Source organism: Lutra lutra, chromosome 9, assembly GCF_902655055.1.
Source record: "Lutra lutra chromosome 9, mLutLut1.2, whole genome shotgun sequence".
Lineage (NCBI taxonomy): Eukaryota > Metazoa > Chordata > Mammalia > Carnivora > Mustelidae > Lutra > Lutra lutra.
The window spans coordinates 86,919,366-86,934,390 of record NC_062286.1 but is presented as its reverse complement, the minus strand read 5'-3'; the positions used below and the strand labels follow the sequence as shown (position 1 = coordinate 86,934,390).

Genomic DNA, 15,025 nt, shown 5'->3' with positions numbered 1-15,025 from the left:
CCCCAGCCCTCTGACACACCGGGGGGCAGGAGGGAGACGAAGCCACCACGGGCACACCCTACAGCCATAGCCAGCAAAGGGAGGTGCAGCTGGAGTGCACCTTTGCAAAAGCTGGGGATTTCTACACCTCCCCTCTCTCAATCACTTGGGAAAGATTGCCAGAGTACTAGCAATGCAAAAAGATTACAAAAGAGCAGAGAGCTAGCTTCCTTTGGAAGGATGCTACTTTTTAGAAAATTCCTGTGACCCTCTTAGAGAAAAATAAGGTAGAGTGGCTTAGATAGGATGTCTTTGGCCTTCGTACCCACCAGGAAGTTGGACTGATGAGCTCAGACCTGCTCTAAGTCTAGGACTGGTCAGAACTGCCTGCCCAGCTCCCACCTCACCAACCCAACGCCTGTGGCACTTCGGGGACACTCTGGGCCCTCCCAGAGCTGTCTGGCAGTAGACTGGCCCCACTGGGCGCAAACCAATACCCTCCTTCTCCTTCTCTCGTCTTCCTGCAATTCTGTCCTTTCAAAACAAGAGACTCATTTCCCACATGTTGTGATGAGCCAATTAGGAAAAAATTGTTCATCTGTTAAGCCTAAGGCAGAATTTCTCATGTGGTGATTCAAAACCCACTAGTGGATCATAAAACCAATTTAATGGGTTGTGACCGTCTTGTTTGTGTGTGTTGTTTGGGTTTTCTTTAAGGGAATAAGAAAATCTCAAAGAGCATTGAGCAGGGTCTGAAGCTTCAGATACGTAAGGGAGTGAGTACTGAGTTGCATTGGGAAACTTACTTCCTCCTGTGCAAGAGGAAAACAGTGTGAAAAGCTCTAAGGTAAAAGTGTTTCAGCCCTGGTAGAACATAGAGAATTCCGGAACCTTCTTGAGAAGTGAGCCTAGGGGAGAAAGGTACATTGGTGTTCAGAGCCACGGGGGCCACTAGCCTCACAGGGCGGGCAGGCTCCCCAGCTTTGCCTGATAGACAGCTGCCCGCCCACCAGCTCCACAACACCTCCTAACTTGTCAATGTGGGGATTTTGATGGTATGGAAACTGGCCATTTGCAGATAACCACCCCCACAAATGACACCAAAGCACTTTTATGGGTAGAGCTTGTACCTCTCATTTTCTTCCATTAAATGAAGTAAAGACAGAATGATCTTAAGGATTATCTTTGCTTCTACTCCCTTGTTGAGCAGGCAGGAGTTCAAGAGGAACAGAACATTGCCTTATGACCATTGTCTACTGTGGGGTGTTAAGCACTGCCTCCTAGACCAGCACCCCCACACCTCCAGGCTGAGGCTCCGCTGCCCCACACTTAGTGCCAGCAGTGGGGTCTGGCCACTGTAAGGCCCTTGGACAGCAAGCACGAGGTGACAGCCCAGCGACATGAAGGGATCATTCACAAGGCTTTCAGGCAGACATACCAATTCTTTAGTGAATGGCTTCAGCAGACTTTTCTTCTTCTTCTTTTTTTTTTTTTTTAAATATACAACATTTTATTTAAGCATGTAGGAAATACGAACGTAAACCAGGGTATGAAGCCAAGTTATGATTTTAGACTTCCACTTACAAGTTAACTCACTTTACATGAAAACATGAACCTCTAAATCTTCAAATGAATCTTTCATGTGATTTCAAACCTATGTGGGATTCACTAGCTCCAAAATCTAGAAGGCAGACCACTCAGAAAGTACACTCTGTCCAGAAGGCTCAGGCACCAGGGTATTCTAAGCCTCATCAAGGAGTCGGCATGCTAAGGCAGCAATGACCAGGCAGAGGAAAATTTCTACTGGTGACGAGACTTTAAGAAATAATATTTACAAATAACTTTTTTTAAAAAGATTTATTTATTTTGAGAGAGAGTGTGTGTGTGAGGGGAGGGACAGATGGAGAGAATCTTCAAGCAGACTCCCTGCTGAGCACATAACCCAGTGCGGGGCTCGATCTCATGACCCTGAGATCATGACCTGAGCCGAAACCAAGATGCTTAATCAGATGCTTATTCGGCTGAGCCACCTAGGTGCTCCTACAAATAACTTTCCCTTTTTGTTTTTTTTAAGATTTTATTTATTTATTTGACAGAGAGATGGCAAGTAGGCAGAGAGGCAGGCAGAGAAAGGGGTGGGGAGCAGGCTCCCCGCTGAGCAGAGAGCCCGATACGGGGCTCGATCCCAGGACCCTGAGATCATGACCTGAGCCGAAGGCAGAGGCTTAATCCACTGAGCACCCAGGTGCCCCTACAGATAACTTTCTAATAGACCTTTTCAAATTTGCGAGTAATGAAAGCTACTTGAGAAAACACCTACAGAAGAGCAGAATTTAGAATATTTATTGGCACAGAAAGGTGTCAAGATCAGCAGAAATGCCAGCAATAGACCTTAGACCTCATGATACATTGTCGAAGCCACCTTATGACCAACTTATGAGCTTGTGACTTTGCTGACTCTTCAAGCACAAAATAATTACTTTAGCCACTGAGTTTTTACCAGGCACCATCCTAGACTTTGGGGAGACCAAGAAAAACGAGACAGGCATGTTTCTTACCTGCATGGAGCTTAAATTTATCAAGACTGGAACATTCCGCATAGCAAGCACACCACGGAAAGTTAGACCTGTTTTACAACTCTAATGTGATCCAGTCTTTGAGGCAACTCTCGAAGGGGAGGGGGGGCATGGAATGCGGCAAAGCAACTGAGAGCCCGGCCCACAGGAGACTCCAAGCAGGCCACTTATTAGCCGTGTGGTCTTGGGCAAGTTACTCAGTGTGTGTCTTCGTTCTCTTACCCATAAACCGTGGACAACAGTGGCACCGTATTAGTGGCCTGGGGCTGCCATGACAGGGTACCCCACAGATCATGGGGCTTAAATAGAAATCTATATTCTCACAGTTCTGGGGGCTAGTGAGACCTCCCTTGTTAGCAGGCAGGTGGCTGCCTTCTTGCTGTGTCTTTCCATGGGCCTCTCTTTGTTGCACGTCTGTGCCCTGATTTCCTCTTCTTACAGGACACCAGTGACATCAGACTTGGATCCACCCTAAAGACCTCGTTTTAACTCAGTGACCTTTTTAAAGGCCCTTTACCAAGTCCAGTCACACACTGACATAACTGGTGCGTCAAGATGCAACATATCAATTCTGGGGAATATAATTCAGCCCCTAACAGGTAACAAATGCAGATTGTAACACAAGGCACATGAAGGACTCTGAATAACGATTACAACTCTGAGTGAGGGCCTTGCGTTTCTTTTTTCCCAAACAGGTATTTTACCGGGAGAGGGCCAAAGTCCTCGGAACAGTCTTGGCAACATGTTACCAACGCCAGATGGCCACCAAAATAGAAAGCTCGCCTGGCGAGCTTTTGGCACCTGAGAAACATTATTGCTTGGGAGCAAGGTCACAGGCAGTTGCTGAGGCAGGAAAATTCAAGAGACAGATGTCTGGGAATAGGGAGGAAACTGGCCTTCCCGACATCTACATGACCTGAACACCCAGATCAACAGCCCTGTGACAAAGTGAGCATCCCTCTATCTCTACAGATGGGGAAACAGGCTGAGGGGATCAGGGAACTGGCCCAACACGTGCAGCCAGCGAAGTGGTGTGGACTCGTGCACCAATAAAAGCCTACTGAACCCGTAAGACCATGTGCTGTAAGACCCTGTACCATGACAGCTATGGGAAGCGTGTCAGGACTGCAGGCTGTCAGAAGTCTATCCTTACTTTCCATATCAAGCCTCCAAACCCCATGATAAGTGCTTCCTCTAGTCCTCGGGAAAGGAAATGGCCCGTGTCTCCAGGTGGAAGCAGGGCTGAGGTTCAGGGAGTGAAGATGTGGGGTTAGAAATGTATCCCGAGTAAACATGAGGCCACCGGGCCACTGCCATGTGGCAGCTGGGAAATCTCAAAGGCTCAGAGGGAAATCTGTGAATGCAGAGCAGACAGTGTGGTTCACGGTCGTCTCACAGACGGCTACGCTGCTGTGCCCGACAGCCCCAACTCAAACCACTGCCCCCCCCCAACCACATGCCATCCAGGCCCCAAGCAATCTCTCTAATTTAAAGGCAAATCTGGGGCGCCTGGGTGGCTCAGTTGGTTGAGCGACTGCCTTCGGCTCAGGTCATGATCCTGGAGTCCCGGGATCGAGTCCCGCATCAGGCTCCCAGCTCCACGGGGAGTCTGCTTCTCCCTCTGACCTTCTCCTCGCTCATGCTCTCTCTCACTGTCTCTCTCTCTCTCAAATAAATAAATAAAATGTTTAAAAAAAATAAAAAATAAAGGCAAATCTGTTAGGGATTTGGAGGCAGGGTGGGAATTCCATAGTCCCCTACCCCCCACTTTCTCTGTGGCTATTTTTCCCACACATCTTCTGCTCTGTTTCTTCTTTCACTGAAGTCATACCACCTACTTCTCCCAGTTCTAGCAAAAGCACCTTGAACCCATCAATGTGTGTTTTTGATTTTCTAACAAAGATGATGTGATTTTTTTCTTTCTCTCAGAATGTTATGTATTTTCCCAGTAGGCAAGGCAAACCCTCACCCTCTTTTGCCATGTCTCAAGCAATCTTTACCTACAGTAAGTAAACAGTAACTAACCCCACAAGGCAGACCCGAAGTCCTCATTAACCAGTGTTTCTACTCATGCCCTCTCTGTGTGGTATTTTGGAAGAACACACTTTCCCACGGGGACTGCTCCTTTGGCCCAATCATGAATCCCTGGGATAGCCAGGCTGCAGACAGGAAGAAGGACCCAAGAGCAGTACCCAGCTGCCCTACCTGGCCATACCCCTCCCCCTCCCTCACCCCTTTGGGTATGGGACCTGGATATAGGTTGGATACCAGGCAGTTCAGGACTGAAGACAGGGGACCTAAAGTGTGTGTGTTGGCGGAGGGGGGATACTGGTGTGCTTTGGCAAGATCTGGCATGACTTCAAATGATGGGCTTTTCTTTCCGTTCTCCTGTTAACCATAAAATCCAACTGCACGGATTTTATTTGGTGCCTGAGTGTTTTGGAGGCTTTGCTGTGCTGTGTTCTGGTGAATCGTATTATGGGTGAGAATATCTAGAATGGGACCGTCAGATAACCTTGATGGCTGGCATGCTGTATTGGGTGATGTCAAGTAACATTTTTTCGCCAAGTAATGGCTTTCTCTACGGCTTGTTCAATAATGTATACACTGCAACACCTTTGCACAGAGAAAAGAACAAAGGAGGAATGGAAATCATTGTGAAAAAAAAAAAAAAAAAGAAAAAGACGTTTCATGTGGCACGTGCTCAGGAGGGACTGGGATTTTTTTTTTTTTTTTTTTTTTTTTAAAGATTTTATTTGTTTATTTGACAGAGAGAGATCACAAGTAGACAGAGAGGCAGGCAGAGAGAGAGAGAGGGAAGCAGGCTCCCGCTGAGCAGAGAGCCCGATGCGGGGCTCGATCCCAGGACCCCGAGATCATGACCTGAGCTGAAGGCAGCGGCTTAACCCACTGAGCCACCCAGGCGCCCCGGGACTGGGATTTTTAACTTCCCTATTAGCGATAAGGCTCTCAGAACAACTGGGGTCCACTCCCCCCAGTCTCCTCCCTCACAACCCCCCGGCAGCTCCAACGTTCTCCTTGCTCCACCAGGGGTCCTGGGCAGGAGGGTGCTGGACAACAGGCTCCACATATGGAGATGGGTAAAAGTCTTAGAGAACCTGAACGCTGGCCCAGGACTCCAGGCTGGACAGAAGTTAGCAGTCAGGCTGGAGAGAAAGGTGTGGACCCATGAACACAGGGCTGCCTGGGATGGACGGGGATCACAGCCGAGGAAGGATGTGAACAAGCTCCTCAACAGAGGCCCCCTCCATAGCTGTCACGTTAAAGACCCGCCACAGTTTGTTCCATGAGTTTTATCTGCATCTAGTAACAGTAATAAAAATATGACTTGAAGGGGCAAACAGGTGAGTTGGTTCCAAACAAAAACCACTTTTCAGCTTTCGTGATGATTTTCTTACACCAAGCTCTGGGTCTCTAATCCTGAGTTACATTTTCATTGACGATCATGAGAACATTTTAACTTTTCTTGAATAAAATTACATACATTAAAGGTGGAGTTCTCATAAAAGCTTGAATATGTCATACATTATTAATGTTGCTGATTTTCAAGTGAAAATCGCTTAAATGCTCCTTTGAAGATAGATGTTATAACAGACGACTTCAAAATATGCTCTAAGTGTCACCTGCCAGCTGGAGCTCTGGAGATTCAACAAAATGTCAAACAAATAGGATAGTTCAGAAGTATATTCAAGTCAATTCATTTAAACATTGTGCATCCAAGTTTTAGGAGGTCTATGGTGAAGACATTTTACTTTCATTATTTATCGGATCTGCAGCGTAACCAGATTTAACTAGAAAGCCTCCTTGTACCTAAAATACAATAAGGTGGCATTTACAATTTGGGGGCATTTCCCCCATTAGGGTTAGAGCCTATTACAAGAGTCGACTGAAAGTTACAAAGAGCTTTTATTATTAAATGCTAAGGAGATATGCCAATGTTTGATTAGGGTACAACACGTCCAAAGTAACTTTTTATATAAAGTCGGAATATATTTAATGTTTGGCTTCTAATAGCTTTTGGTGCTTTTATATGTGCATTTAATTTGCATCTGGTGTTTTTGGCTACATCAGAAGATTAGCTTGCACCAGTGCTGAAATTTATGATCAAAATATTTGCTATACTGAGGGGAAAAAAACCTCTCAAATTTACTAAACTTCCGATGTTTCGAGAAATGACCCATTAAAATCAATGCAGTGGTCCTCTGTTGCTGTTTTTAACTGTTGAGTATCCTTTATCCCTTCCCTTATTCCACAAGACTCCTCTTCTTGTGGCTTCAGCAGGGCCATCTGCACCCCACCGGGCCATCTGTGGGGGACCGATGACCCTGATCTGCCACAGTTACGGGCGAGCACCAGCCCTAGCCACCTGGAGTTGCCCACGTTTACAGATGTCTGAAAAATGAATGGCTGAGCAGAGATGAGGCCCAGAATGAGAGAAAGAGCCCCTGGGTCCTACCATACTTCCCAATGATGTGAGCCACTGGATTCCCTTTTGAAATTTTCCTCTTCTTTTTGTACTTTTTTTTTCCACCCTGTCTACTTTTAATTCGACTTTGTCACTTTAAGAGTGCAGAAAAAATACAACCGCCCATCCCCTGCGCTTACTCCTCCCAACCCACCTCCTTCAGTATGCCAAACTGTTGATTCCCACTTAGCAAAGTGCTATATTTGGGTGAGAATGTCAAAAAGAATATAGTCGTAGTTTGGGAGCACCCAGGTTTGGGTATGAGAGTGAGGGCAGGATGGTTGGGGTGCTGACCGCCGTTTGCACCATATCACGGTTAACGGCTGGGCTGGTGTGCCTGCTTCTGAGACCCAGAGTATCCTGGGTTGAAAATACTTACTGCAAGAGTCATCATGTGTGACATGGGGGTGGCCATAGGACATCAGACTTAACCAAACCACACCATCGAACCTCAATCTGATGGGGCCTAGTGTATTTGACTTAGGATGGTCCCAAGTGAATCGCTGTGGCCGGTATCTTAGGCATGGCTCTCAAGAGAGCGGGGAGGCTGTTCAGCCCAGCTTACTTCAGATGAGGCCAAATCTGTCAAAGGAGACTCAAGCGTAAATTCCTCATTCAGCTGATTCAGGGAGCATCTGTTCCTTTTGTCACACAGGTCACATGGAGGCTCAAACATGTCGCCAACTGCTGACCACGGATGAGTTCCGGAGAGGAGAGGCAGCATGGGGGCAGAGGAGACAGGCTGCATAGGGCTGTGAGCCAGACGTGAAGGAGGCCGTGGGGCCACGCTACGGAGGCCCAGCAGGAGAGTGGGATGTAGGATGAGACCAGAGGGCTGGGCCGTGCTGGGGCAAAGATGTGTACAGTGGAGGCTGGCAGAACTGTGTCGGGGAACCAAAAAGCTTGTCAACTTAAATCTCAGAATTCTGAGTGTCCCACTGGCAGAAAAAAATTCCACCTTCCCTTGAGACTCACCATTAGGAACCAGATAGACAGAAAGAAGCAGAAACAATAAGTTTCTAACCACTTGTGAGCCAAAGGACTAAATGCATCCTGGGCACTTTTGTACCTCTTTGGGCAACAGTTTCATTTGCAAAAAATCCCAGCCTTATCGTCATTGCTGTTGGGTGCCACAGTTCCCATCCATGTGCCTTGGAAGGTTTGACAACAACAGGGGAGCATCCATCCTTCTGACAGCCAGGCTGGGCTAGAAACAAAGGAGCTAGAGTAGAAAGCTGGCCAGGGAGCTTTCTTCCTCTAGGGTTTGAATCTAGCTTTCAAAAATGACAACGAAGGTTCTTTCCAAAAGCTTAGTCAGTCTGCATCTCCACGGCCAGACTGCAGACAGTATGACCTTGGGAAACACCATGGGCTCGTGGGCAGGACTCAGGGTCAGCGAGGAACTAGCTTCCTGTGGGCCTTTCCCCCACAGTAAGGCGACAGCTGATCCCAAACCCCTAGTCAGCACTAAGATCTGCAAACACTAAAGGTCATGTCACCCCCACACGCCCTGTCGTACTCACCCACCTCGATTTCAGTGCCCACCTGCCCATGCTGTATTTATCTCCTTGAGAAAGATGGTGTTTCATCTCGTTGTGACCTCAGGACCTGACATCCAGTAAGTGTTTGCTTAATTAATAAGCTCTGCTTCCTATTTCACCACCAGGATTCCGTAGGCACTGATCCGTCCTTCCGGATTGATCTCTCCAATGACACACACCTATGTTGCCAGCAGTGTTAACACATTACTGAGAAGCAGACTGTTATCACAACTAGCAAACCTCCCAACCCAAGAAGGGGTAGGGACATGGGTAGATGGAAGGGGATGGCCCTACCCGAGGCAAACCCCCACTGTCCGGGTAGGGGTTGTCAGCCGAGGGAGGGATAGAGTGACTACTGGCTACCCCTCTGCCCAGGAGGTCGCTCTTCCAATGGGCAGCCTTCCCAGAGCTAGCTCAGAGACAGGTGCAGGAGCAGAGGGCCCACCATCACGTGGGGCTATGCGTCTGGGGCTCTGAGCTGGAATTCCCTTCTTTGGGCATCAGAAAGCCTGTTCATGTGTTAGCAGGCAGGCAAATAACACAGTCGAACATTTAAGCCTGGGGAAAAAAATCATTTATGGTACAGGATTTTTCTATCTAATGTGAAAGCCGAATGGTAACACAGATGCCAATGAAAAGAATTTTTTTATATTTTCATTATAATTTTTAATTAAAAATACATATTTAGTACCCCTCAACACCTACTCCCGACCCACGAGCACAAGCATTTCTGAATATGCAAAGGGGTGTACGAGACGTGGCGCGGCTCAGCTAGACAGGCTGCCACGTTACCGAGCGTGTTAATCCACTGGCAGAAACTCAGCACGCACGCAAGTCTATAGGGCCGTACCTGCTAAGTGAAATGAAATATGGTAAATACATGCAAATGAGCAAAGGGACGGCGCACTCGTGGGGGCAGACACAGGTGGCCGATGGCTGGCAGAGGCGACAGAGCCGAACTATAGCCTGCGCTCCAAGCCTGGCTCTGCCGCCCACGAGCCGCAGACCTCAGTGATTCTCTAGTGGCTCTATCCCTCGGTTTCTTCGTCCGTAGTATGAGGACATCCGAGGCCCCTGTGGGCTGTTAGGAGGGCCCAGTAACGGGGGAGCACACAAAGCGCAATGTCTAAGACACAGCAAGAGACCAAGTGAGAGCCGTCACTGTGTTTATTGCTGTTATTAAAATACCTAAGGTTTTCCTCTGGTTGAAGGCAAAGGCAGGGGCAAGTGGAGAAGAACAAGGGTGGTGTTTTCCCAACAGGGGTGTGCACATGCCTGTTTTCTTCTCAAAATGCTCCTGGGGGGGTCAGGCCCTCAACCTTACATCTGCTCTCCAGGTCATCACTAGAGGAAATGCATGATCGATGCAAAATGGGCCTTCACTCGGGGCGACAAAGGAGCCCTGTTTTCCTAGCAGGGATGAGCAGAAAGGCTCGTGAGTTCACCTGCTGCCCTGGACAGGGCAGACACCAGTTACTATGATGCTGGGCTGTCCCCACCTGTGCTCCAAGACAGGGCCTTTGATGTCCCTGGGCTCCTGGCCTCCAGGCCCTCCCTTATCTGCACATGGAGCTGCCTGGCTTTGCTGTGAATGAGCCTTGCGACCTTGAACACGTCACTCAGTTTGCCCGATTTCGTAGAAAAGCTTGGACCAGGTCATTTCGAGCCTCATTCTGACATTTGAGGGTTCTACAGAGAGCCCAAGTGGAATTTAGAATTCCACTTTTTAAACTTAGCTATACACATCAGGGTAAAAGAAAAAAAAAAATACCATGGAAGAACTGCGAGGGGTTCAAAGGGCCACCAACAGCATTTTTCTTAGCACTTAGGTTAAACATGGATTCAGCTGGGTTAAATTAACAGCCTGAGAACCACAACCATTTTACTACTAATATTCATGCTCTACTTATAAACACTCCAGTGTTCCACGTCAGACCATCCACGGGAACGCTCCCTGAAAAACCAAAAATACAAAATCAGGCGAGACTCCCCTGTAAACAGCCCGCTCTCGGGAAACACGATGGCTCCAGACTTAAAAATGAAGAGCTGCCCTCCATGTCCCTTCCCAGCTGCGAGAACCACTGGGCCAACTGGGGGTGTGCAGGGAGTCGGTGAGTTCACAGCATAGTGGAGGAGGCATGAAGACATGGCAGCGGGCCGCCTGCAGCCTGCCAGCTACACTCCAGCCTAGGGTGGGGGTCAGGCAGGAGCCCGGCAGAACATTCCAGAGCTGAGCGCTGGGCAGAGGCGCAGCAGGAGGCGGCACCACAAGGAGGCACCCAGGTGGGCCCTGCAGGGATCCAGGGGGCTCAGCATCAGGCTGCGCGGCACATGCGAGTAAACAAATACACTCTCCGTATCCCATGCCTGCTCCCAGGGGACGGACACAAAAATGTAACAGCGAGAAGGAATGTTGGAGACATATGGAAAGGGTCTAAAAAAGAGAGGGTGCCATATGGGGAAATGCAGTTAGAAACATGGTAAGAGGATTTTACTTTAATTCCTAGGCATTTTTAGTTCACGTTTCTCTGTTCTAAAACTTGAAGCTCCCACATGAGTAACTCTTTAGTCAAGAAAGGGTGTTCTCTATGTTCTTTAGAAAACCGAAGCAGAAAGTGCTAATTTTAGCAAGCAGCGTACAAGACATCGGTTTCTGGGAAATACTTAACCTGTGTTCTCATCCTTCCTCAGACAAGGGGTAGTGGCTGGCCCAAGGGACAGAGCACAGTGCCTCTCGCACACCCACACATGACTACACGCCTGCTTCTTCTGGTCTCCTCAGGGTACGGACCCCTCCTCACTTCCCCTTACCTCTCCAGGCTTTTCTCTCATTAGCATTCTTTTTAACAATCTGTCTCGTCTCTAATTATCCTCCCACTAATCTGTTGTGAGTTGTTTTACATTTTTGGTTCTAAATACTTGGACGCTTAAGATATACAAAAACAAGTCCCAGTGTATTTTGGGTCGCTGGCACCACAACTGCCGTACAAGCTTCCAGATTATGTGGGCAATACATTTGGCAGGTCAATTCTATTGGGAATGAGCTCCCAAGACAGAATCCTAAAGAATTCCAAAGTATGAGATGTGTAGGTATTCACGTTCATAACAATGGTAGATTATACAACAGACCAGAAAGTAAATCCACATGCTAACTGGAACTCTGAGAACCCGCACTCCCTGTTTTGTTACTGCGAGGGAATGACAATCGGCTGGAGGAGTCCAATGTTCAAATGGGTGATGGGGACTGAGGCGTGCACCTGTCGTATGAGCACTGGGTGATGGAGGATAAAGTGCTGAATCACTGTATTATACACCTGAAACTAACAGAACACCGTACGCTACCTAACTGGGATTTTAAAAAAAAGATCAAAAGAAGTTACCTTAGTCTTTCCACATGTTATGTACAAACTTTTCGTGGGAAATGGTTTGGCTTTGCACTTTCTTGAAACAAAGAACAGGTTCCTCAGAGAGTGACATAGCTCCTACTGGAATCATGTTTAAGTGATCTTCTTACTCTTGAAGAACATTCCACTCAGGAAACAAACTTCTTCTGTGACAGGCGCACCGGAAAGAATCAGCTTCTCCTCTAGCACAGTTGATAAAATATTCAGAACTCAGGGAGCCCCCTGGCCACTGACAGCCAGCAAGTGTACATCAAAACTCATGTGGTCGAGGAGGAGTCAAGATGGCGGAGAAGTAGCAGGCTGAGACTACTTCGGGTAGCGGGAGATCAGCTAAATAGCTTATCTAAAGATTGCAAACACCTACAAATCCAATGGGAGATTGAAGAGAAGAAGAACCCCAATTCCAGAAACAGAAAATCAACCACTTTCTCAAGGGAAAGCGCTCAGGGAACAAAAGCTCCCGAAAGCGAACCCGAGCGGATGACTCAGCGAGGCCCCGGGTAAGGGCGGTGCAACTCCGCCTGGGGCAAAGACGCTTGAGAATCACTACAACGGGCCCCTCCCCCAGAAGATCTACGGGAAACCCAGCCAGGACCAAGTTCACCTACCAAGGAGAACGGCGGAATTCCAGAGGAGAAGAAAGCAAAGCACGGAACTCATGGCTTTCTCCCCATGATTTTTTAGCCTTGCAGTTAATTTAATTTTTTTTTTCTTTTTCAATTTTTTTTCTTTTTCTCTTCTTCTGCTAAATTTTTTTTAACTTTTACCGTTTTCTTTTTTTAACGTTTTTTAAATAGTTTATCTAATATATATATATTTTTTTTCCTCTTTTATATTTTTTCTTTATCGGCTTTCTTTTTTTTAATAGTTTTTTTTTCTTTCTTTCTGAACCCCTTTTTATCCCCTTTCTCCCCCTCTCACAATTCAGGATCTCTTCTGATTTGGCTAAAGCATATTTTCCTGGGGTTGTTGCCACCCTTTTAGTATTTTACTTGCTCCTTCATAAACTCTTATCTGGACAAAATGACAAGGCGGAAAAATTCACAACAAAAAAAAGAACAAGAGGCAATACCAAAGGCTAGGGACCTAATCAATACAGACATTGGTAATATGTCAGATATAGAGTTCAGAATGATGATTCTCAAGGTTCTAGCCGGGCTTGAAAAAGGCATGGAAGATATTAAAGCAACCCTCTCGGGAGATATAAAAGCCCTTTCTGGAGAAATAAAAGAACTAAAATCTAACCAAGTTGAAATCAAAAAAGCTATTAATGAGGTGCAATCAAAAATGGAGGCTCTCACTGCTAGGATAAATGAGGCAGAAGAAAGAATTAGCGATATAGAAGACCAAATGACAGAGAATAAAGAAGCTGAGCAAAAGAGGGACAAACAGCTACTGGACCACGAGGGGAGAATTCGAGAGATAAGTGACACCATAAGACGAAACAACATTAGAATAATTGGGATTCCAGAAGAAGAGGAAACAGAGAGGGGAGCAGAAGGTATATTGGAGAGAATTATTGGAGAGAATTTCCCCAATATGGCAAAGGGAACAAGCATCAAAATCCAGGAGGTTCAGAGAACCCCCCTCAAAATCAATAAGAATAGGTCTACACCCCGTCACCTAATAGTAAAATTGACAAGTCTTAGTGACAAAGAAAAGATCCTGAAAGCAGCCCGGGAAAAGAAGTCTGTAACGTACAATGGTAAAAATATTAGATTGGCAGCAGACTTATCCACAGAGACCTGGCAGGCCAGAAAGAGCTGGCATGATATATTCAGAGTACTAAATGAGAAAAACATGCAGCCAAGAATACTATATCCAGCTAGGCTATCATTGAAAATAGACGGAGAGATTAAAAGCTTCCAGGACAAACAAAAACTGAAAGAATTTGCAAATACCAAACCAGCTCTACAGGAAATATTGAAAGGGGTCCTCTAAGCAAAGAGAGACCCTCAAAGTAGTAGATCAGAAAGGAACAGAGACAATATACAATAACAGTCACCTTACAGGCAATACAATGGCACTAAATTCATATCTCTCAATACTTACCCTGAATGTTAATGGGCTAAATGCCCCAATCAAAAGACACAGGGTATCAGAATGGATAAAAAAACAAAAACCATCTATATGTTGCCTACAAGAAACTCATCTTACACCCGAAGACACCTCCAGGTTTAAAGTGAGGGGGTGGAAAAGAATTTACCATGCTAATGGACATCAGAAGAAAGCAGGAGTGGCAATCCTTATATCAGATCAATTAGATTTTAAGCCAAAGATTATAATAAGAGATGAGGAAGGACACTATATCATACTCAAAGGAACTGTCCAACAAGAAGATCTAACAATTTTAAATATCTATGCCCCTAACGTGGGAGCAGCCAACTATATAAACCAATTAATAACAAAATCAAAGAAACACATCGACAAGAATACAATAATAGTAGGGGATTTTAACACTCCCCTCACTGAAATGGACAGATCATCCAAGCAAAAGATCAACAAGGAAATCAAGGCCTTAAATGACACACTGGACCAGATGGACATCACAGATATATTCAGAACATTTCATCCCAAAGCAACAGAATACACATTCTTCTCTAGTGCACATGGAACATTCTCCAGAATAGATCACATTCTTGGTCCTAAATCAAGTCTCAACCGGTATCAAAAGATTGGGATCATTCCCTGCATATTTTCAGACCACAATGCTCTAAAGCTAGAACTCAATCACAAGAGGAAATTTGGAAAGAACCCAAATACATGGAGACTAAACAGCATCCTTCTAAAGAATGAATGGGTCAACCAGGAAATTAAAGAAGAATTGAAAAAATTCATGGAAACCAATGATAATGAAAACACAACGGTTCAGAATCTGTGGGACACAACAAAGGCAGTCCTGAGAGGAAAATATATAGCGGTACAAGCCTTTCTCAAGAAACAAGAAAGGTCTCAGGTACACAACCTAACCCTACACCTAAAGGAGCTGGAGAAAGAACAAGAAAGAAACCCTAAACCCAGCAGGAGAAGAGAAATCAT

General features: G+C 46.2%; 1 protein-coding gene across 4 annotated transcripts in view; it reads right to left on the bottom strand.

The window, feature by feature from the left end:
* Positions 1-15,025, bottom strand: part of NCK2 (NCK adaptor protein 2) — a 156,680-nt gene that overhangs the window by 20,222 nt on the left and 121,433 nt on the right. The window lies entirely within an intron of this gene.